The sequence below is a fragment of the Calonectris borealis genome, chromosome 7 (genome assembly GCF_964195595.1).
Source record: "Calonectris borealis chromosome 7, bCalBor7.hap1.2, whole genome shotgun sequence".
NCBI lineage: Eukaryota > Metazoa > Chordata > Aves > Procellariiformes > Procellariidae > Calonectris > Calonectris borealis.
The window spans coordinates 30,361,663-30,383,603 of record NC_134318.1 but is presented as its reverse complement, the minus strand read 5'-3'; the positions used below and the strand labels follow the sequence as shown (position 1 = coordinate 30,383,603).

General features: G+C 45.5%; 1 protein-coding gene across 1 annotated transcript in view; it reads left to right on the top strand.

Annotated features, from left to right (window-relative positions):
* The window catches only part of SH3PXD2A (SH3 and PX domains 2A), a 267,687-nt gene that overhangs the window by 152,857 nt on the left and 92,889 nt on the right, over positions 1 to 21,941 (top strand). The gene's annotated exons all lie outside the window — the stretch shown is intronic.

Sequence of the window (21,941 nt, the reverse complement as noted above, 5' to 3'; positions counted from 1 at the left end):
TTTTGTACTGCTATCTGACCCATTTACTTGAAAGCCTACGTGGAGGGCTTGAGTTGGAAGAGAGCTGGGTTTATGATCCAAGTATGAGTCTTTCACTGTTAATTGTATTAGTGTTCATAATTGTATGCACATTTCTAAACTGTCGTGATTGCCACATCCTTTTAAAACATGGGGCAGGACATGAAAAGGGTTATGTCTGCTCAGAGATCAGCAGAGAAGCAAGAAATTAAATTGCCTGATACCTTAAAAACTATGATGTGAGCTGGTTTGCCCCCATTATATCAAAAGTGACATAGGAAACGTAAGTCTGGAATTAGGCTTTTAAAGCTCATTAGCTTTCAAGATGTAATTAGCAGGAAGCAGGCTGTTTGATGGAGGTTTGACGTGCCCTGCGCCTGCCATCGCCGTTGGGTGGGCAGGGGCTCTGCGTAGCCAGCGCGGTGAGAGCCTCATCAGCCAGGGCTGTGGCAGGGATCATGGGATGAGCGGGAGGAAAGGGTTAAGAAGTCCTGAATTCAGATTCTGTCTCTGCTGCAGATTTGCTTTACAGGAGCTGCTTCGTCTCCCTGTGCATGTCTTGGTTTGTATTTTAGGTCTCAGGCCAACTCCCTGTAGAGGATACCTGTGGCTGATGGGTAACGCAGCGATTCTGTGCTCTCTGATTCAGACTTTCCAAAGTCCTGCTGGTGACAGGGTAATGTCAACAAGTCTGTGCTTTGGAAATACATATTTTACAAACATGAAATACATGGACATATGTGCATGCTCCATCCCTGGTCCTGCCAGCTGCATGTATCTATATACATTTGTATTTTCAGGTATTGCCAGTTTTGCCATGGCATGATCAAGCATATTGAGCCGCATACATTTCAGCAACAGACCTTTTGGAAGGCAGATGATTTTTGCAGTTATGGAGCCTTGCTTGTCCAGGGATATCAGCAAAAGAGGTTGTCAGAGCAAGGGAAATGAAAGTGTCGCCTGTAACAGAGTTGCAAACCTTTTGGTTCCCGGAGTGCTTCCCCACGGAACCCAGCATGCCTTCTGTGTGCTTTGTGGATTGCGTCTCACGGAGGCGACAGCAGGGACTTCTCGGTCCCAGCTGGAGAGTGTTTCTTCACCGTCCTGTGCCAGCCACAGCCCAGCATCTCTCACATAGGTGCTGTCACTTTTATCCCTTATCTGTGTAAATCCTGGCAGAGCAGGTCTCACTTCATGGACGGTGCCTCCACAGATGTTGCCACAGCGCAAGCAGAAATGAATCGTGCCTGGCCTCCATCAGAGCAAGAGGCATCGCCTCCCAGAGCGCCCGGAGGATGCTGGCTGCGGCGATGCAGCCGGCAGAGGGAGTGCGGCCCATGGCACGCTCTCTGCTTGTCTCCTATTAAATGCAGCGCCCTGCAAACCGGCCTCTTTCTCCCCTTCTCTCGGCAGACTGCTAAGTGGGAACAGAGCAACGCGATAACGGATTGTTTATTATGGAAACATGCCACTTTTAGTAGATTTACAAGCAGCTTTGTGGAGCTCCTGATCACACTGTATTTTTGTATTTCGTCCGTTACTCATCCCGATACATCGTTGGTATATGTCTGACCACGGCTGTAAAAGACGCTAGTGGGGACATGATGGAGCCAAAGCATGGGAGATAGAAAGCAGCTGTCAGGCGGCATTTCTTCCAGGGGTTTGAGGAGTACCAGCAGGCTGTGTCAGCCCAGCAGTGACTGTTTCTCAGTGACTGACTTTACAGTCAGACTATTTTGTAGTTCCTTCAAGGCCCCGTGGTTTAGCGGCTGCACAGATGGTTGCGTTGCATTTAGAGCAAAGTGAAATAACACTAGTTCCTCCCATCCTCTGCCGCCTCACCCAGAGAAATTAGCAGCCTCTTTTGGGAGCTACTAGTCAAAATCCCAGATCCAAACACCTCCGGACTTTCAGCAAAGTTTGAAACCAGTTCAGGAGCTGAATTTCAAGTCTACTTTTCCTGTGCCAAAACCCCCAGAGCTGAATACCTGGGAACTATGGAGGTGGGGTAACTCACGGACCAAATACACTCTGAGTTTTTCATTGTCTGCCTCTAATGCATCAGCTCTCCCAAAATAATATGTCTAGCATGGTTCATACCACAATCGCTGCTGTAATCACCACTGAAACCTGGATAGGTTAGAAATCCATATGTGGATCTGCGTCTGGGTGAATTTGGCAGACAAAAAGCAGTCCCCAAAAGGCAATTTCTTCCTATCAAATCATCTGCCAATTTTAACAGTTTTGATTTATGCTTTTTAGGGTTACTGAGCTCTTTGCTGAAAGAGTTGAAGGCCATCTCCACTGGCACTGTTATTGAATGAGCCACCTCAGGAGCAAGACTGGCTTCCAGATCACAGCATAGCTGGGAGCTTATATCTTTTACATGTGAGGTTTCTCTGCCTGTCTTGTTGATCTCCTGCAATTCCTTAGCTCAAACAAGTGCTTCCAATTACAGAAAAGTATATGTGACATACATCAGTCATGGTCGGGTTTTGTGCACTGTAGTTTTAAGTGAGGGGGGGACAAATGTTGCACTTGTACCTGCTGCTATACCTGTTGCTGCAACCTCCAGTAGAGAAGAAATGTGCCATGTGGGTATGTAACTCTCCTGGTTTCTCTAATGAAACTTAGCTTTTGGGGTTGGTTTTTCTTTTTTTTTGCATTTTTTTTTATTTGCCCCAAAAGAGGAAATTAATTAGGCCAGTTGGAAGTATATGAGGGCTGTTCTGTGCTCACCAGAGCAGGTGAGCAGTTCCTGGAGTTGCTTGGAGAGTAGATGAGAGCATGGAGTAAGAGACCAGCGAGAGGGTAGTTAGATTAGTTAGAAAGACTGGCTGACCGGAGCGTAAGCTGAGAGTAGCAGTCTGGAAAGTAGATCATCTTTCTGAAAGGCACAAAGAAGAAAAATAATGGCTCCAGATTCATCCCTTGTGTAATTCTTTTGAAGTTGGTGGCTTGCACCAGGATGATTTAACCCCATTAATTTTAATGGGTCACTGCAGTGTCCCAAGAGTTGCTTTTTGCTGTGCTCCGTTCTGAGTCAGAGATAAAGCAGAGCTTCGGCGTCAGGGCTTGAACCCAAGCTTGGTGTCCCCATAGGGCTGGCTTGGGCCCATCCATGTTGTGGCTGACTCCAGTTGGGGAGGGAAAAGGATGCCAGAGATGATGATGTGTCTGAGCCCCCCTCCCGTGACGGCTGGGTGCTGCCAGGACTTTGTCGTGAGCCATAACCTGCCTGAAAAGCGATATCTGGTCTGAAAACCAAGGAAAGCCAGGCTAAGAGCGCTCACTGGAGTTAACACCAACCCTCGCCCTGCTGCGGGTCTGCTGATCCAAAGCAATTAACACACAGAGAAAAGGAGGTGTGGAGCAATGTGTCAAAGAAAGGAGCCTGAAATCGAGCAGCAACCGGTACCAGATGAGCCCCGGTGGGACTCAGTGGGCAGAGAGCAAAGGTCAGTGCCCTCGACACACGACAGGGACTCAGGGGCTATGGCCGGGGACAGAGATAAAGCACATTTACCACCTATCGATCAAAGCAAGCTGGTCGTAGCAGGAGTCGGCCACGCATAGTTAAAAAGCCCATGTATCACAGCAGGGAAAATTTAATCTACTGCCAGGAGGGGAGATGCGTGTTTGTCACCAGTTGTCAAACAGCTGAAAACGTGGCGGCAGACACAGCTGTAGTGCTCAGGCAGAAATAGCGATCGTGCCCCAGCCTTGTCAGGCAGCAGCATGACATGCGCCGTGCTCAGCCCCGGCTCCTCGGGGACCTCAGAGCCCGCCTTGCGCCTCTGCTCTCCGTTTTCCGCGTTCCTCTCCTCGTGTGCCTTGCTCCGAGGGACATTTGTAGGAAAATAGGATTACTGTCCTATTTTGAGGGTGGCACAGCTTTCACCTGACTCCCTGTCCTTCAGTTTGCAATCATTTGCAAATCGTGCTGAAGTGTTGACCAGACAACGGGAAATGAGCCACGAGGAGCAGATGGACCATAATGAAATGAAGCGCTAAATCTTCATGCAAATGTTCTTAGTAATATGGAGGAGGGGGAAGCCCCGTTTGGTGAAGGTTGGGTGTAAAGTCAGCCCTAAGCAGCCTGCTTTTGTTGAGGCATCAGCTGCTCTTTAGCATCTTGCAGAAGGAAGGGAAGACAAGCATCGCTGTGTCTCCAGGCATTTATCTCTTGACAGACTTGACATGATTGCGCAGTGGGTTCAGGGAGAGGATGCAGACGTGGGTCCCAGTAGGGAAGAACGTACCATGTGTTGCTATAAAAGTTTCTCAGTAAACTCAGTGGCTTAACTTCTTCTGATACCTCCATTTAATCTCATTGGTCTATAGTCTTCTCCTAATCACATATTGTATGGCAAACTCTGTTAATCACTTCATAGCTAAAGCAGATCAGAAAATCCATTTGGATTGTCAAACTGATCTGTAAAATGCTTTATGAAATAAAGATGCATCTGGCCTTGAATTGTGTCTTCTGCAAAAGCAGAAGGGAGGGGAGCTCAGCTCTGAATAGAGAAGGTTGTTCTTGCAAGCATGTGGGCATTCAAAAGGCCATGTCTGCTGGTACCCAGCATATCACAGTGTAATATTTACATGTGAATGCACCCTACACATGTCTTGCTCTCTCTTTTGGAGGGAGAAGTGTCAAATGCAGAGTGTGAAACTCACTTCACCAAAGCCCAAGATATGGTTCCAATTCATCCCAAGGGCTGGAATGAGTGCTGCTGCTGCTCTGCAGTGCCTGGAGAGGAATTTCAACCACGCTCATGCAAAGACAGGAGGAAGAGTCCCAGCGAAACCTCGTTCCTCTGTCAGGTTATTTTAAGTAACCCCAGCAATTCCCTTCACATCACACAGGGCTGCCTGCATGGTCCTTGTGCAGCCTCTTCAAGGGTAGCACGGTCTGGTGGCATGAGAAAATCCAAGTGCTGCAGGATTCTCCGGGAAGCGAAGCCTTTTCCACAGCGAATGAAGTGACTGAAAAGTGCAGGTGCTGCTGAAATCCTGCCTGCGTGTCCTGATCTGTGAGCATTGTCACCAGCCCAAGTCCGCGTTGCAGTGTGTTAGTACAGTTTGCTACCGCACCTCTGAGCTCCTGCATTCGCATCCTCAGAGCATCTTACCTATGGATAATCCAGCGTTATTTCCCCAGATTATGTAGCTAATAATTTTAAGTAATGGGGAACTCTGAAAAAATTGCAAACTTTATTGAACGAAGGAGATACTAAATATGCTGAGAAAAGCATTCATTACTGCTCACACGCTCTGCTCAACGTTAAATGTGAACAGACTGCAGCAGGTGTGAAGGGATGGGATACAGGCTTGGAAACCCTGGAGCGAGCTGAGGGAAGGCCTGTGAGAAGAAGAGAAAAATGCAACATGATGATGAAATGCGAATATTTCTGTGACTGTGTTTAAGTGCAGGGTCAGGGGCCATCCAGCTGTCCGTGGGCTGCTTTCAGCCAAAAGACAACAGAAGGCAATGGATGATCTCACCCTGCTCCTCTTAAATCGACAAATCTCCTACACAGTTGCTTAAATACCAGTTTTTCTAAGGTTATTCTTTGCCAGCTGTTTGGCAAAGCCTGATGTGGGCTGAATGTTTTCTTCTCTCCTCTCGCTGCTTCCTCATAAGGCAGGAAACCGCTCGGGTGGTTCAAATGGCCGCGGATGGGAGGTAGGACAGCCCGGACATATTTCAGAGGTTTGAAAGTGTGTCGGCAGACAAACCCTCAGCGTGAGGCCAGCTTTTGGGAAGATAGTGCTGACGTACGGCTTGCGGGGATCAAAGCCCAGGAGAAGCTCAAACAGGACTGTCTTTGAAACGCTGGATCCTGCAGATATAATGTGGTGGGTTTATCTGACCTGTGAACATCTCTGACAAGGCATCAGGTCATTAGTCTTGTGCTTGTTATTGTAACTTTTGCTGGAATGAAACACTGGCATTTTTAAATCACAGCTATCAAAGCGTTTCATAAATTCTAAGCAGTTTCTTTTCTTTTGTTTGAGTATATCCCTGTGCCAAATCATTCTGTGCTTGTATCTTCTAAATTGGGCGTGACATTACCAGTGAAAAGCTGTGACTGAGCATAAAATAATTATTTTTTTAATAAACAGAGCTGCAAAAAAAATGTGTAGTTCCTAAAAAAATTAATAGAAAGTGACCTCTACCTCTTAAAACAGTTCTGCTTCCAGCCTTTAGTAATGACTGTGTGTTCGACTCCTGAAGTACTAAAAAGTCTGCTTTTTGTAAAGTGGAATTTAAAAGACTGTCGCTCAGAAGTGTATATATACATGTATATACTGTGCAGTTGCTCCCACCCACAACCTGATTTTCTTGCTTCTAAGAGCTGTGACACATTTTTAAGAGGAGCGGTGTATTTTTAAACTCACGCTTTGGCATGAGATGAAGGTCGGCCCAACTGAGTCCGAGTCCTTGAGGGACCGAGAAATTAAGCCCTGGCCTCCACTCTTCCATTGTGACTTTGGGCCAGGAGCTCTGTGCTCAGCTTGCTTTCTGTGAAATGCTGTGGCAGCTTGTCCCTGCTTCTGAGGAGAGAGATCCACCCATGTTTCTGGGTGCTCAGCTGTGAAGATAATGTGGCCACGGTTGCATTAGCGGCGGGATGCCCTGAGGTCTTTCAAGTAGGGTCTGTCCCCAGGGCTTCCCAGCCTGAACTGCAGGGAGTTCATCCTCCTGAGATGTTCCCGACTCTAGGCATTGAGCAAAACTGTGCCCTGGAGGCACATTTGCAGCTCTCTTGTCATCGATTCTGTTATTTTTCAAGTCCTCTTTGGGAGACAGGCTTTCTTTGGGCGGGCGGTGAGCCGCAGCCCCAGGGCATGCACATGGCGGCGCCCATCTCTGCGCGTGTCCTCGTGTGCTCCGGGAGGTCATAGAATCATAGAATCATAGAATCATAGAATCATAGAATCATTAAGGTTGGAAAAGACCTCTAAGATCATCAAGTCCAACCGTCAACCCACCACCACCATGCCCACTACACCATGTCCCTAAGTGCCTCATCTACACGTCTTTTAAATACTTCCAGGGATGGTGACTCAACCACTTCCCTGGGCAGCCTGTTCCAAGGCCTGACCACTCTTTCAACAAAGACATTTCTCCTAATGTCCAATCTAAACCTCCCTTGGTGCAACTTGAGGCCATTTCCTCTCGTCCTATTGCCTGTTACCTGGGAGAAGAGACCAACACCCACCTCGCTACAACCTCCTTTCAGGTAGTTGTAGAGCGCGATGAGGTCTCCCCTCAGCCTCCTCTTCTCCAGACTAAACAGGTCGGCTGCTTTCACAGCTTCCTTGCCTGCCCTTTGAAGACCCTCAAGGCAGGTGAAGGAGCAATCAGGGAGAGGGTATAATGTTTGCATTTAGGACTGTTTCTCTGCTGGTTAGAGCAGTTCTGGGACCTGTTGGGCATGAGGTGAACGGGGGCAGGGAGGAGGCCAAAAATCAGCGACCTTCCTTCTCCATCACCATCCCAGATTTGTTTTGGTACATATAGGGCTCTAAGACACTGTTTAAAAAATGTTTCTTCTTGGGTAAAACTGGGGCACTTTTCTCTTTTCTGTCTCTTTACTGAGAAAAGGGGTTTGATATTGTTATCACGGTAAATAAATGAAGCAACTTCTTCCCTACCACAAAACCTTGCATTCTTCAGCATAAAACAAAGACACATAAATAACCAGCATAGGGGACGTGCCTGGCCTCTAATGTATATGGAGTTCACTCTTCCAGACCCTTGGTTTCTTCTGGACAGTGATTTAGAAGGAAAAGCTTTTATCTAATCATGAGGTACATCTCTGCACAGCTCCCCAGGCACCGCTAATGGATGGGATGCACAGCAGAGCTTGAAGGTGTTTTGTTCTAGCTGGGTAAGGCGGAGAGCTGAGTTTGCACACACTATTGCCAGGTAGGTCAGAGTTGGGTTTTGTGCGGTGCCCGTGATGTTTGTTTAGTGATCAGAGCGATTTTGCATTACGTCGTGTGTTATAAGGAGGGGAGGGAGGCAATGAGCCATGGAGGGGACAACAGGTCGAGGCCAGAAGCAGCGAGGTGAAGCCAGGTGGGTAGCTGGTGCCAGAGAGGCAGCAGAGGCAAAGCAGAAGGTTCCAGGAATTAGTTTCGGTCCCAGAGGATGACTGAGGAAGAAATCGTTAATAAGTAGGTTCTTGGCAGCAGGACACTCTGTTTCATGTTCAGATTCATAGTCCCTACTGCTGCATCTCTTGGCTGGTGTGCCCAGACTCTAGTTTTGCATCTTGCAGTATTTTACAGCGATAAGAGATTATCCAAAATAACAGTGAATTCAGACTCGGTATGGGAGCGAGCAATGCAGAGCTTTGCATTTCACATTTCCAGTTGTTTTTATGCAGCATGATTGCAGTATAGCACAATATCCAGTGTATCTGCTTGCCTGGACACTGCAGTGTGGACTTCAGGATATGGAAACCTCCCCAGGACCTCAGGGGTGCTTTTGTCATCCTGTGGTAGATGCAGCTCCGCAGGGAGGGGCTCACCGCCAGGCACAGCACAGCATGCCCCTGATAGGAAAGGCAATGTTTCTGCTGAGAGTGTGGTTTCTTATCGTCCAGCTTCTGGCATCTCAGGTAAAAAGGGAGAAAATAGTGCAGAAAAGCCGATTGCCGGGCACGACATTTGCAGAACCTTGTTGATATTCTGAGCTTGTGAATTACAGAGCGAGTGAGATCAACAGTCTAAAAGGAGGGGGTGTAATTCCTGACAATTAATGACATTTTCCTTTCGCCCACATCTGATATCTATATATCAGATAATGTGAACAATTACAGCCGTAATAAGCTGCCAATGGCCATTTAGCTTCGAAAACGTAGAGATCCTTCATGTTGCAGGCCAGAAATATCCCCTGAATCAGTGTTCATTTTGAAGGAACAAGTAATTTCTCTTTTAGCCAAATTAAAAGGTCGTCTTCTATAACCAGCTGAATGGATGGAAATAATTAAATTCATCCATTATGGCTCTTCACTTTTATGAACCTAGAACATGGGAAAAGATATTGGAAATACCACACACACACCCCCTTTGGAGATGCATGAGGTGAATTAAAAGTTAATGTCTGGATTGAGAATTGGACAGGAGTTACATAACAGGAAAAAGGAGAAATTTACTGTTTTCTGCATGAGCAGGTCTGAACAACATCCAAACTTGTATCTGAACTGGACTGCAAAATTTTTGGTCTATTCAGACATTGCACTGTTTCATGGTGTGTGATGGTGCTTCTGTGCTCAACGTGCCTTGATGCCTTTTACTTTCTGCATATGTTGTGAATGCATATAAAAAGATTATATTTTCTTATATTTTCCAGAGGTGTTTAATATTTAATGCTGGTGACCTTAAAAAGTCAGTTAACATGATTTGGGATGGTTTTGGGCAAGTATATAGGCATATATTCAAGGTCAACATGATTTTTTGATTTGCCATTTTAATTGAGTAAGGCTCAAGGAAGTATTAGTATGGATCCATACTACGTACTAGCGAAAACATCTTCTGTCTCTGCGAAGTCAGTTTTAAGTTCAGTATTTTAATCTATAAGTATGTGATCAAACACCAACCAAGTAAAATTTACTGGAAGTTTTGATGGATCTGTAAAACTCAGGGTGTATCTGTCCATCTCTAGTCTCAGGAACCTTACACTCATCCAGGCTGAAATAGCTGTGCTCTTTTCTTTGTTTCCTTCCCAGAATGAACTGAGTACTGAGACCGAAACAATCTCTTACAGCATCTTGAAGTACAGGGCTTTTTTTTTATTTTTAATTTCATACTCACAGTATGAAAAATAGCATCACTATTCACTCATGGGGTGCTCAATATGTCCTTGTTCAGCGGGTCTGATACTTCCAAGGGTGGAGTATGCAGGAAAGGTTTGTGGTGCTTCTTTGCAAATGCCACGTAATTTAGCTCTCTAACCCCTGGGGGAGGAGTGGGACCTGTTATCAGAGTTGGGTATTTGAAAGGGGTTATGGTCATTACCTTGAAAATTAACCCTAGTGTTTGAAAGGTTTTATCTTTGGGAAGTTGTCTCTGTTTTTCTGGCTTAATTGGTGCCTGTCAGTGATAACTTGGAAGTCATTTAATGAATCCTAACAGTTATATTGGGCAAGGCAAGCCCAAGACTTCTTTTTTCTTTTATGTTTTATTGTTAGAATCAGAGAGGATTTTTTAAGACTGCCTGATGCTGGTACGTAATCAGGGAAGACAAGTCTGCTTTTAGTAGTTGCCAATCCAGCAAAATTTACTAGATGCATTTACTAGATATGTTTTGGAGTTTTACAGTTTCTGAAAAAGCTTAGTTCAAAGGACAGTGATTAGAAAAGTTTCCTAGAGTTCATGAACTCGCAGTAGATCTTACATGCCGTGATTTATGTCTCTGACTAGTAAATTAAAGAACCTGATGACTTGAAAGATCTTTCCACGTGCCGCTTCATAGAAACAGGCAGAAAATTCCAAGATATATAAAATCGGTGTCTTAGAGAGAACTACATTACTTTTTAGTATGCTGGAAGGACATTTGCTGTTGCAAGACAGTTAACTGAGGACATGCTGCTGAGGCAGATTTGGGAAGCGGCCGTGTTTTAATCTCACTGTTCTAACTGAAGGAAATGTAATGAGGAAAGGAAAGACTACAGTCACCAGATGAAGAAGTCGGAGTTCATACTGTGGGCTTGATCTTGTCTTCCCCACGTGCATCGTAAGTTTTTGCCTCTCCTGGAAAAAATATTTACCATTCTTAGGGCCATATGTACAACAGATGATTTTAAAAAGTCAGGAGAGAGATATACCACTAAAAGGGGATGTAAAACTAGCTAGGGCAATAGGGTATTTACCAGTGCAAAGTAAGTACAGATGCAATAGCCATCTGCTGTCTATGCACACTGCCGTCTTAATCTTTCAGGTCCCGCTGCCCTTGGACACGTAGCAGGAGCAGCAAGACAGAGGGGTCCAAGCAGCACGTTGCTAAAAGGCCAGATGAGTATGCAGAAGTGCTAGACACAATAAGAACAGCACCAGAAAGGAATGCAAAATTGTATAATACCAAGCATCTGGCACGCTCTCCTTTATACTGGGAACTTGGAGGTCTAGCAGGGCCCGGGCCATGTCTGGAAATGCCTGTAACTCATTTCTTACTTTGCTAATTTAGAGCCTTTAAAATGTCGAAAATGCCAGTGGCAGCCTGGGAATTCCCTGTGCGAGCCTCCGGCGTGTGGGCTGGTGCCAGCGCTCGCGCCATGTGCTGGGACGGGCTGCGGGGAATCCCGGGGAGCGACGCCGAGACCTGGTGCCTGCCATGGGGTAGTTTTGAGGCTGGTACGGGGCAAAGAAGAGTGTTCGGGGGAGGCTGTGAGTGGGTATCCTCACAGCTTGGGCAGTCAAAAGGAGAAGGGCAGGCAGGAGGCTCTTCTGCTTTGCCTTCCTGGTGGGCTCCCTCCAGGATCCCATTCCTGTGGGACTCCCCAGGGCTCAGTGTTACCAGGCCCTGCAGATTCGTCATGGGGAACATGCTCACAGGTGGGACGTGGCCAACGAGGGTCAAGGGGGATTGCTTGTGCCGAGGGCTTTCCCGCAAGCAGGAGGGGAGAGCAGGAGGAAGGCAGCCCAGACCACGTCGTTTGGGTCACTGGTCCTTTCTCAGGTCTCTCTGCCTCAGGATGAGGAGCAAGAAGAAATGGGAGGAAAAATAGTTGGATATTTTTAATGTGATTCTGCTACTTGTTTGGCAAAGGGGAGGTAAAGGGGTGATCTAATAGCAACCTACAGCTTCTTGAAGGGGAGTTACAAGGATGTTGGAATCCTTGTAATGGACAAAGTGGTGTCTTGCTGGTAGTGGCAAACAATGCAAACAGGAGCAATGGCCACAAACTGGTGTGGGAGATTCAAACTGGACAACAGAAGAAACTTCACAGAAAATAGTTCCTTATTTCCCTAGTAGTTACCGTCATTATTCTCTCTGGCATACGGAAATGTGGGAGAAGAATCGATGTTCTGTTTGAGATCCTTTACTTCAGGGATTCATCGATTTTGCTGTGTTTCTTTGCTCAGCAACACCATAAGCAAAGCAGTGGTTGTAGCACTTGCCACTGCTGGCAATACACCTCCTGGCCATAGGGACTTCGCAGTGGCTCCTGTCCTTCTACTGGCATCTGTCCCCTAGTGTGAAGAGACCTGCTCTAACCTATGCCCGGGGCTGGCTGGATGCCACTGGCAGGTCAGGTCAGGCCATCAAAACTTTTGGGTTGCTGTTGCACCCCTGGCTTACTGCGTGAGCTTGCTTAGTCACCATTTCTACATCCCTCATCTCTAAACTTGTGATGAGGTGACTCACCCCTATTGAATGCATGCTCGATTTTATTAGATAGTCATCAACATGTTTCATATGCTCTCTATTAAAGAATTGTATGTTTCTTTCCTTGAATATCTTCTGGAAACAGCTTAGGTAAACAGCTTAGACAGGGGAAGCTCAGTACCCTTTACCAAAAAAAATATCCTTTAGGTTGTCTCTTGTCAAGTACTGGATGCGGCATATGGGAGAATTGGGAATGATGAAGTATTTACTCAAATTGCTAGTTTCCGCTGCATTGAAGTCGGAGACACTGAAGGCACTGCAGCATTTATAACTGATTTCCTGAACAGTGTAGCAAATTGAGATGAGAGCCCTTTTCTTGTAACTCACATGTGCAACAGAAATCACTTAGCTAACATAAATCAGGGTTAAATTGCTTTTAAAAGCTCACAAAACATTTCTGAAAGAGACAGGATGAGGAAACCATTTTGTCACAGCAGAGTATGTCCCCATGATGAGTCCTGTTAAAGCTTGATCAAAGAGCCTTATTGGCTTTTCATTAGAGCGTGGTTATGTATAGTTGAAATTCAGCAGTGGTTTCAACAGAACGGGCACAGAAATATGCACAGGAGGTAAATTTAAGCAGGAATCTAGACCATCAAAGTATGTGATTAAGGACAATTTAATGTGCTGAGTAATGCAGTGTGATTTGGATGTAATTTATCCTAATCCAGTCTGATCTTTTACAGGAGAATATATTATAAGGCCACAATTAGGTGAGACCAGGGCCCCATCTGGCCTCCTGTCTCCAACAGTGGCTTACAGCCAATAGAAGAAACAAAGCAAATACAGAGTGAGCTTCCCTTGTGTATCCTCTCTGCTTCTGGCATTCAGCAGTTATGGGACTTTTTGGGTCAAAGCATCCAGAGCATGGAGTACAATAGCCACCATTTATCCTTGCTTTAGGAATTTATCTCATTGCTTTTTGAACCCATGCCTAGTTTTCGTGATTACAACGGTCTAACACCAGTGAGTACCATGATTCAGCTGCGTCGCATGCAGAAGCTTTTCTCTTAGTTTGATTTAAACTGCTGTGCTCCAACTATTCTTCCTGGTGCAGTAATTCAGTGGCAAAAGACTTTTTGGACAAGCTACGTCTGGACCTGGGGTTGAGGCTTGGAAATCTGTAACTTGCAAGTTTTCTCCTCTTCCTTCCCTCTCTCCTTTTCCAAGGACTCTCTGGGATGAGAGTTTTGGGGGTGACACTGTCAGTCTCCGAGCACGCTCCGGCGGAGGTTGGTGGTGTCCTGCCTCCCGTGAGCAGGCACAGCTTGGTGGGCAGTGGGCGATGTCTCCTTTCGGGGAGGGTATCTGTAGGGGGGCAGTGCCACCATGGGATGGAGGAGACAGTGGCCATGCAGCGTACATGTAGCTCTGGGTAAAGTTAGTCTGAAACAGCAGAAGGAAGGTGTCCCTGGAGAGGGACAGCAAAGGGACTCTGCCTTTTCTTATAATCACCATTCGGGATGCAATTTAGAAACCCAGATGGACCATGTGGTTGCCAATCAGAGGTTGGACCCAAATCTCCTATGGAAACTAGAATTTGAGGGGCCCACCCTCAAATCAGGAAGGGCTCAAAAAAAAATGAAGTAAAGATTCGAAGCCTGTGCTGCCTTCTTAAGCTCTTAATCAGATTCGTATGATATATATGCAAGCTCATTAGCCCAGCTAGTTTATAAGGTACATTTGAATTTACGATTCTGATGTTCAGTACTTAATTTGTAACTATGATTAGATGCATCTTTTAAACATATATTGTATCTGCGTGTAGATGCGTGTAATAAAATCCCAAAGTGAAGAGCACAACTGGAAAAGCTGCACATGAGAATGATTAATTTTTATTACCTTGTTTTTATCACTCAGCATTTATGCTATAAAGGCTATAATAAAGTGACACATGCTTGGTCATTTTAAGACAGAGATAAATTTGGCCTTCCCACAAGGGACAAGCAAGGTCAGTTTAGAGGAGGTGAAGAGCACCTCCACCCAGAGTTCTTGCTAAGGTAAATACATTTTTCTGTCCTGTGGAGAAATATGCCGTCTGAAGGAATAAACAGGGTAAAACAAAAACATATGAGGATGTGACTCTTAGGCAAGATCTTGTTTTTATACTTCTTTCCAGGAAAAAACTTGCTATAAACATTCGTGTTGTCTTTTTCAAGGCCGCTGAAGCCTTGCAGTAGAGGATCACATGGCGTTAGCTCATTGCCCCAGTGTCCTGCAGCTTCCAGGTTGTGCGGAGCCATCTCTCCCTGGTGCCGAACAGGCTGGGCTTTGCTGTCAGATCGCCCTGCCCCATGTCTCACAGCCTGGTGAAACGCTGAATGTGCAATTCCAAAGCCCTGTCTTCCTCCAGGAGGATAATTTCATCATAAAAAAAACATAATTGTGAAAAATTCAAGAGGCTAATTCTGCATTTCTTCAGCCTGAGCCAAATACTGAAGTTGCACTCTGGAGCCAAGTGATCAACTTCACCACTGAAGAATCTTGGGATGGAAATCTGTGACATTCCCCAGTCATAGGGAAGGGGCAGGATGTCTCAAACCCATCTCTCGTCCTTCTACACCCTTTCTATGTAAAAAAAGAAATGGTGACAGCCGCCCCCACACACTGTGGGTCTGCATGAGGCTGAGATGGTCCATAGGGATGTCATTTATCTTGGAGCTGTCTGCATCCCCTGCACCTTGGACTTGGTGGCAGAGCTCAGGTTGTGCTGTGCGGGGCTAATCTCCAGGATCCTCTGAGTGCAGAGCAGAGGACACTGGTTTTCTTGTCCTGCAGTTCCCCTTCATGATACAAATCCATGGATTCAGGTGCAAGGAGCATTGCTGGAGAGGAGGCAGTGTCCATCTCCTTCCTTGGCTTTTCTGTGCAAGCTAAGGTTACTGGTATACAGAAGATCTCTTCTGCACTTATAGATCAGTTTCTAGTGTTGTGCCTGGAGTTCTTGGGTTGACTTTTACTTCGTTGGGTTCAAGGGAGCTTCAGAAGTCAGGACTAAATCAGGACCTCCAGCTGGGTCCTGGTGGGCCAAACTGGCCCACCGTTGTTACATGATGCAGAGGAAATCACTGCAGCCTAACCAGAAGTGTGTAGTATATAAAGCTGTGCTGTTTGCTCTATACCAGCATTACAGCCACGCTGTGAAAACAACAGAAGGGTGGCAGGAAGGCAAAATTCTCTCTTTTGTGTTTTCTCCATTCTCTTAATGAGCTGGTTGCACAGCAGTGGCTTACCCTTCTTAGCAGCAAGCAGAGACCTCTTCCAGCCAGCAAGAAATGCCTGGGTTTGAAGTCAGGTCGCCAGATTTTCTTCTTGCCCCTCAAGTCCCTTTTGCTTGCGGCAAGGAATTCTGGAGTCTCAGGACCGCCACAATGGGGCCTTTTCTGACAGAGCTGGAAAGCTCGACCTCTGCTTAGAAAGGACAGATTCATGTTCAAGAGGGTTCCACAATGCAACGATTTATATCGGGAAATGAGCAGAATATTTTCTAAAAAAAAAAAAAAGAAGGAAAAAAGCCTTCATCTGTTTATTTGGCTGGGGGAAGAGATCAGCTGTGCTTTTATGATTTCAGAGGATGGAGTGCTGGAGGGAGAAAACGTATAGCTGTATGCATCCATGTGTTTGAGTTTGTGTTCCTGATGTGTAACCTATAGAGTTAATTTTGCTTAATTACGTGTCATATGGGTCTCAGAGCTCAGTGGGAATGGAGATACCTTCATGCACATGGTTAAACGTTTGCACTTCGAGTACCATGAATGTGAATTTTAACCCTGCACTCTCCATATAGCTTCTCTGTGTTTGTATAGTATTAAGGTGTTGGGGTGCTCCTCCAGCCAAAGGCCTTGGTGACAGGCAGGCACCTAGTGACAGTTCTCGGTCACGCTTGATTTTGTGCCTCGTCTCAAATAGAAAATGTCAGTCTGGCTGAGGAGAAGCAGTTAGGAGAGTTTCAAGATGCAAATACATTCTCAAGGGTCAGGTTTCTCAATGCTCTCATTTCTCAAGAGCAGTAGCAGCGTATTTTTGTATTGGTTTACTTTAAAAACACTGTTACAGAATCTGATAGCAGTGCTAAGAAAAATAGTTTGTGAAAAAGCGGTCTTCATTACTGACTGCAAACCGTATGAGTGTTGGGAAGGAGAGAGTGGACTTTCTTGTTAAAACATTTCTGTGTTTTTAATCTGCCTGGCAAATCATTGGCGATTAAATGATAATCTGAGTTGTTTGTTTGAAATGTCATACATCTCCACCGCAGCCTGCCCACACCACTAAAGACTTCGAGGAATTAAGGAGCATGGGAACATAAACGCCTACAATGTATTTAAACATGAATTAGCAAAAGCCAAGAAATACAGAACAATTTTAATTTATGTATTAAAATACTCTAGGGGATACAGATTAACCTCCATTACTCAGGGTTTGTCACTGTCTCATCTCCTTTGGACAGCAAACACTGAGAAGCAGACAGAAAGATGATTTACTCTCCCTTTAGCTTCTGTCTCGTCTGATGAAATGTCTGCTGTGCAGTTCCGCCGGCCGTGCTCCTCCGTGGGTCTGACGGCTCCTCATGCTTTGCAGGCACTGCTTTCTCTCACGATTGAAACTCACGGTTGTCTGAAATCTTTGCTAAATGAGTTGAAGCCAAGCCTTGCTTTACTGACAGGCAGGCCCCAGGCTAAAAGGTGACGTATCTGAGAAAGGAGGAATCCCACAGAGTGAGCTTGCTGGGTCTGCTGTCCCATGGCAAAGGGGAGAAGCTTTTAAAAGAGCCTTTGCATCGCGGGTGCTGCAGGGATGAGTTCCCCCGAGTACATCACCTCCAAGGGGAACTGTGCAGGAGCCAAGTTGCAGCCTTGCAGCCCCTCCATTGATGCAGTGTGGCTCTGCAAACTCTTCTGGTTCCTGCAGGAGGCTTCTGCTGACTTGGCAGATCTCCATGGAAGATGCAGGAGAAACCGTCTGGACCAGGTACAAATCAAAGTGAATTAGAAGTATGGCTAAAGAGATAGGCACAGTCCATCGCAGATGCACCTAGTCACCTCCAGTCTTCTCCTCCGCTTGGAACATTTCTTAGGCTTTATTGAACAAATGTCAGGATGCTTCTCATTTGTTAAACAACTTTTCAATTGTGCAACTGCTTGTTTGTGTATATCTGTAGAGATGAAAACGCACGCACGCATACATCGATGTTTATTAACTCTCACTGAATATGGCAGCAAAGTCAGTCCCTAAAGAAAGGATGTGCCATAAAACCTTTCCATAACATTGTTAATATAACCTTCGTAATTAAATTAGATTGCAAGTGACATATAAATTCAATGACATAAGATATTTTTATCTTTCACAAATTTCCAGACTGACTGTGGATAGCTTAATGTGATAACAAGGCAATCAGCTCTGTAGCAATGCTGCTGGTCTTCCTTTCACATTCATTGCTAGATTTCAATGAGTAATGTTATCCTGGTGTAATGCTGATGAGAAAGAAGATCCAGCCTCCCTCTCCTTTGTCATTAAAGCAAGAAGAGTGTGTCCAGCTTGTGTGACGTGCTTGGCACCAGCGATATTTTAATATTGTTAGCAGCAGGAAATACTTTCCTTGCCAGTAATGAGGTTCCGTGTCAGCTAAAGGTGGTGCCCCACAGGAAGACTTTAGATGAAATTGCTATATTCTGATATGAAAAAGGCTAGAAATATGCTATTTTTGCAAAAGGCGTTTGTTCAAGTATGGAGTGATCCTGGCTAATGAAGAAGGGACCTGCCAGTGCTATTTTTAGTTCCACCCGCTGGTTTCACTGCTATTCTTGTAGCTATGGCTGGAAGGGAAATTAGGATGGTGGTGTCTGTTCTCTTATAGAAATGGAAGAAGAATGGAAATATGAGTGTGTGTATAAAGATAAAAAGATAAAAAGAGCAAGCGCTTAAGAGAAAGTGAGCTTCCCTGTGTAGCTGCAGGTGTGACATTCATTGAACATTTCCTTGCAAGGGTTTTTCTTCTGCAAGGCCAGGTTTCTTGTCTGATTTAAGGGCTAGCAGTGTGCCAGATGCAGTCTGTATTGCAGGAGAAGATCAGAGTTTCTACTTGGAAGTTGTACAGTTAAGAGAAACCATTAAATAATTTCCTTTATTGTTTTGGAGACATAATCCAATACTTCAGCCTCACACTAATGCTCCTCTGAAAATAGTGAGGCTGAGAGGTATTCACCTTATAGATCGTCACTTGAGGGAGGGAAAAGACATCAATGAATCACATGCAGAATAATAGGACATAAAAAATAAACATGAAGTCAGGCAGGGCTCCTTGCTGTTGCTATTGCAAAGCAGCAGCACAGGCTTTCTTCATTAGCAGAAAAGAGGAGAAGAGTATGTATACAAAGAGCACTTTACGCAGCCAGAGAGATTATTTGCTATACCTTCTTTGCTTTCTATTTCAGCACTGATTTTTTTTCCCATCCTTGCTGGGAAGAACAAGTTTTGGTTTCAGAGTTTCACTGGAGAGATGAGGATTTTATTTCAGCTCCATTTTATTTGATACTGTTTTGCCCTGATTTTGAGTGAAATGTGGGTGTACAAAAAAGTGACAAGACAGCGAGACATGGGGTACATAGACTTCAGGAACTCCAAAATCAGAACCCAATAAAACTTGACTTTAAAACCTACAGAAAGAATAAATGAAAAGGTGAAAACTTGCCCAATAGACTGATTGTTGGCTTTTTTTTTTTTTTGAGCGAGCCTCATGAGTTGGGGTGTGATGGTGATTCAAATAAGTATTTTGTAATGATCATTTAATTTCTTCTGTAAGGATGATCTTGTGTTTAAGACTAGAAACTAAGACCAGAAGTTGTAGGTTCAATTGCCTTCAAGAGTTTGAATACACTGGATCCTCTGATGATGCTAGTTACCCTCCTGATCTCAAAGGGACATCACTGAAAGCTACTTGCTGCTTCATCCTCTTGTAGCTGACCCTAAATTGCTCAACTGTGCACTTTGCAATGACACTAAGGGGCTTTTTCCCTCTTCAAACTAACCTAAAGGTTTGTTTTCACCATGCACAAGCCATGAGAGAAGCAATGATGGGGTTCGCTGGACCAGAGCTCCTGGCCCACATGAACGGTTGCTGCCTCCATTGGCACCATGTTTGCCGTTGACCAGAAATGTGGCTTGCCACATCATATCGAGGACAGCGCTCTGTGCTTGCATTAGTGGTGTGATGTGGGATGTGCCTGCCCATTGCAGGGCTTGTGTGAGGAAACTTAAGGGCAAGTACACTTCCATAAATGATGTGCTTTTGCTGTGGAAGAAATGCCAGCCAGATGAGGAACTGAACAGGGGGGAAAAAAAAGTGAAAAAGCTCTTTATGGAGTAATATCTCTTCTTATCGCATGATCTGCGTGTAGAAAGAAAAAAAAGTTTCAAAATTCTGCTTTTTTTTTAATCTCTACTTTCTTTAAAATGCATGGATGAGTCATGCTTTAGAATTAAAAGAACAAGCCTCATTTAAAACCTTACTGCAGTCACTCACACAAGCCCTAAAACTAGCTAGAGATTGGGCTGAAAGATGTGGGAGAGCATCCAGGATGGAGGTTTGAATTCTGAGCCTTTTGTGGCATTTGCCACTGTTGCACAGCGAGAGCACAACCAAATCATCTCCTACTGTACTTTCCAAACTTGGGTACCAATTTTGACCTGATCTGGTGGGCAAAGAGATGCAGCAACATCTTTATCCATTTTTGGTTGCTTATTAACCATATCAATCCATCAATACCCCATTTGTAATTGTGTAAATTGGGTGATTTTTTTTAAAGCGGCAAAAAGGAGTTAGGTTTTCTTTCGCAACTTCAATCAGGCTGAAGGCTCTTTCGCCTCTGCCTAATGCTGCTCTCCTTCACCCTGCTGTGCGTGCTCTGTTCGCCTACAGCCTCTCTTAGGATGCTTGTGGGGTGCCACCAGCACAGCTGGCTGGCAGGAGATTGCCCTGGAAATGTGTGCTGAGGGCCTTCTGGCAAAGACTGGAACGATGATCTTGTTTATCTTCTAGGGATTGCGCCCAGCTACACCGTCCTCCCAGGGTCCTCATGGGTGCTAACATTTGCAAGAGCTCGGTGCAACCTTTTTGTGCAATGCAGAGAGAGGTGGGGAGATGGGGACGCAAAGTGCTGCAGAGGGAAATCCCAGCTGAACCCAGCTCAAAGCTGTAGGGCTGAGAACATCCAGAAGCTTTGCTGCAGAAAGCAAAGGGTGGACGGGATTGAAGTGGTCATCAAGCATGTGCACAATGGAGATATTAGGTTAAAGCAAATTACATGTGTGGATCTTCACCTTCTCACCATTTAGCGCTGTCAGAAGAGAGGCAGTTCAGGGCAGGACCAAACACAGACTTTCACATGCCAAGAGAGCTGTGTTGACAGCAACCGCAAAGCTCCAGGCTGGCGTGGGAGCGGAGCCGGGGCAGAGGACCACATTTCGGGGATTGTGCCTTCCCTGGCTCATTCTGAGGGGTCTCTGTTTCGGGCACCATATAGCAGGCATTATATTTGCATATGATATCACTTCTGTAGAAGAAACAGCCTATTCATGAGCAGTAGCATCTTCACATCAAATACAACTGCAGACATGGCTGACAAAACAACCATTTAACTGAAAGGGAAATGACACTGGAAAATTCAAAAAGGGTGCAAAAAAATCCCAAGTAGTTATTACTTACTGGAAGCAAATCCTAGACATGTAAGGCATGGGATGCACTCAAAGTGCTGGGAGAAACAGAATTTATGGGTAGACATACCTCTGCCCTCAAGACGTGTCGTTTCTTCAGATGATCCCCCCCCCCAACTCTCCTGAAATTAAATACATAGTTTGGGACAATCCTTCTGTGATTTCTCCAGAAAACACAGCATGCTACAAGGGACAAACCCCCCCTCCTGACCCCAAAAATTTAGGGGCTGCTGCCTGCCCCTCCAGTGGGATTCCTGCAAACACAGCCTGCCGCTGCAGTGGGTTCATCGGGTGATTTTCCCAACGTTAACGCTGCCGGGTGCAGCGTGCGATCGTGCCTGCACAGCGATGCTGTCTCTGCCCGATCTGTCATTGCCCGGGCTCCTGCCTGTGCAGACCATTTCAGACCTGGGTCTGAGAGGCTCCGGAGAGCGCCGGGAGGAAGCACAGCCATAGCGAAGTATTTCTGTCCTCGGTTCTGCTTATTCAAAATCAGTTCTTGCAGCTCCCTTCTGTAATTTCTTCCCACTTCTGTAGCAGCTGTCTGAGCTTTCAGCTGTTCTGCCACGAGCAAAGGTGCCAGCACCCTTTAAATCACTACAGAAAAGTAAGGGTGCATTCCCCATCCTGGAAGAAAGGACAAAGTTTGGGGTTTTGTTTTTTTTTTCCTTGCGGAAGACAAGTGCTTGTCAGAGATAACTAGGAGGGGTCTGGAGGTTATTCGCAAATTAATTAGCCTTTGAAAGGAGAGGACTGCAAGCAATGCCAGATAAGCCTGTAGCAGCCGCACCCCTGCAGCAAACAGTTA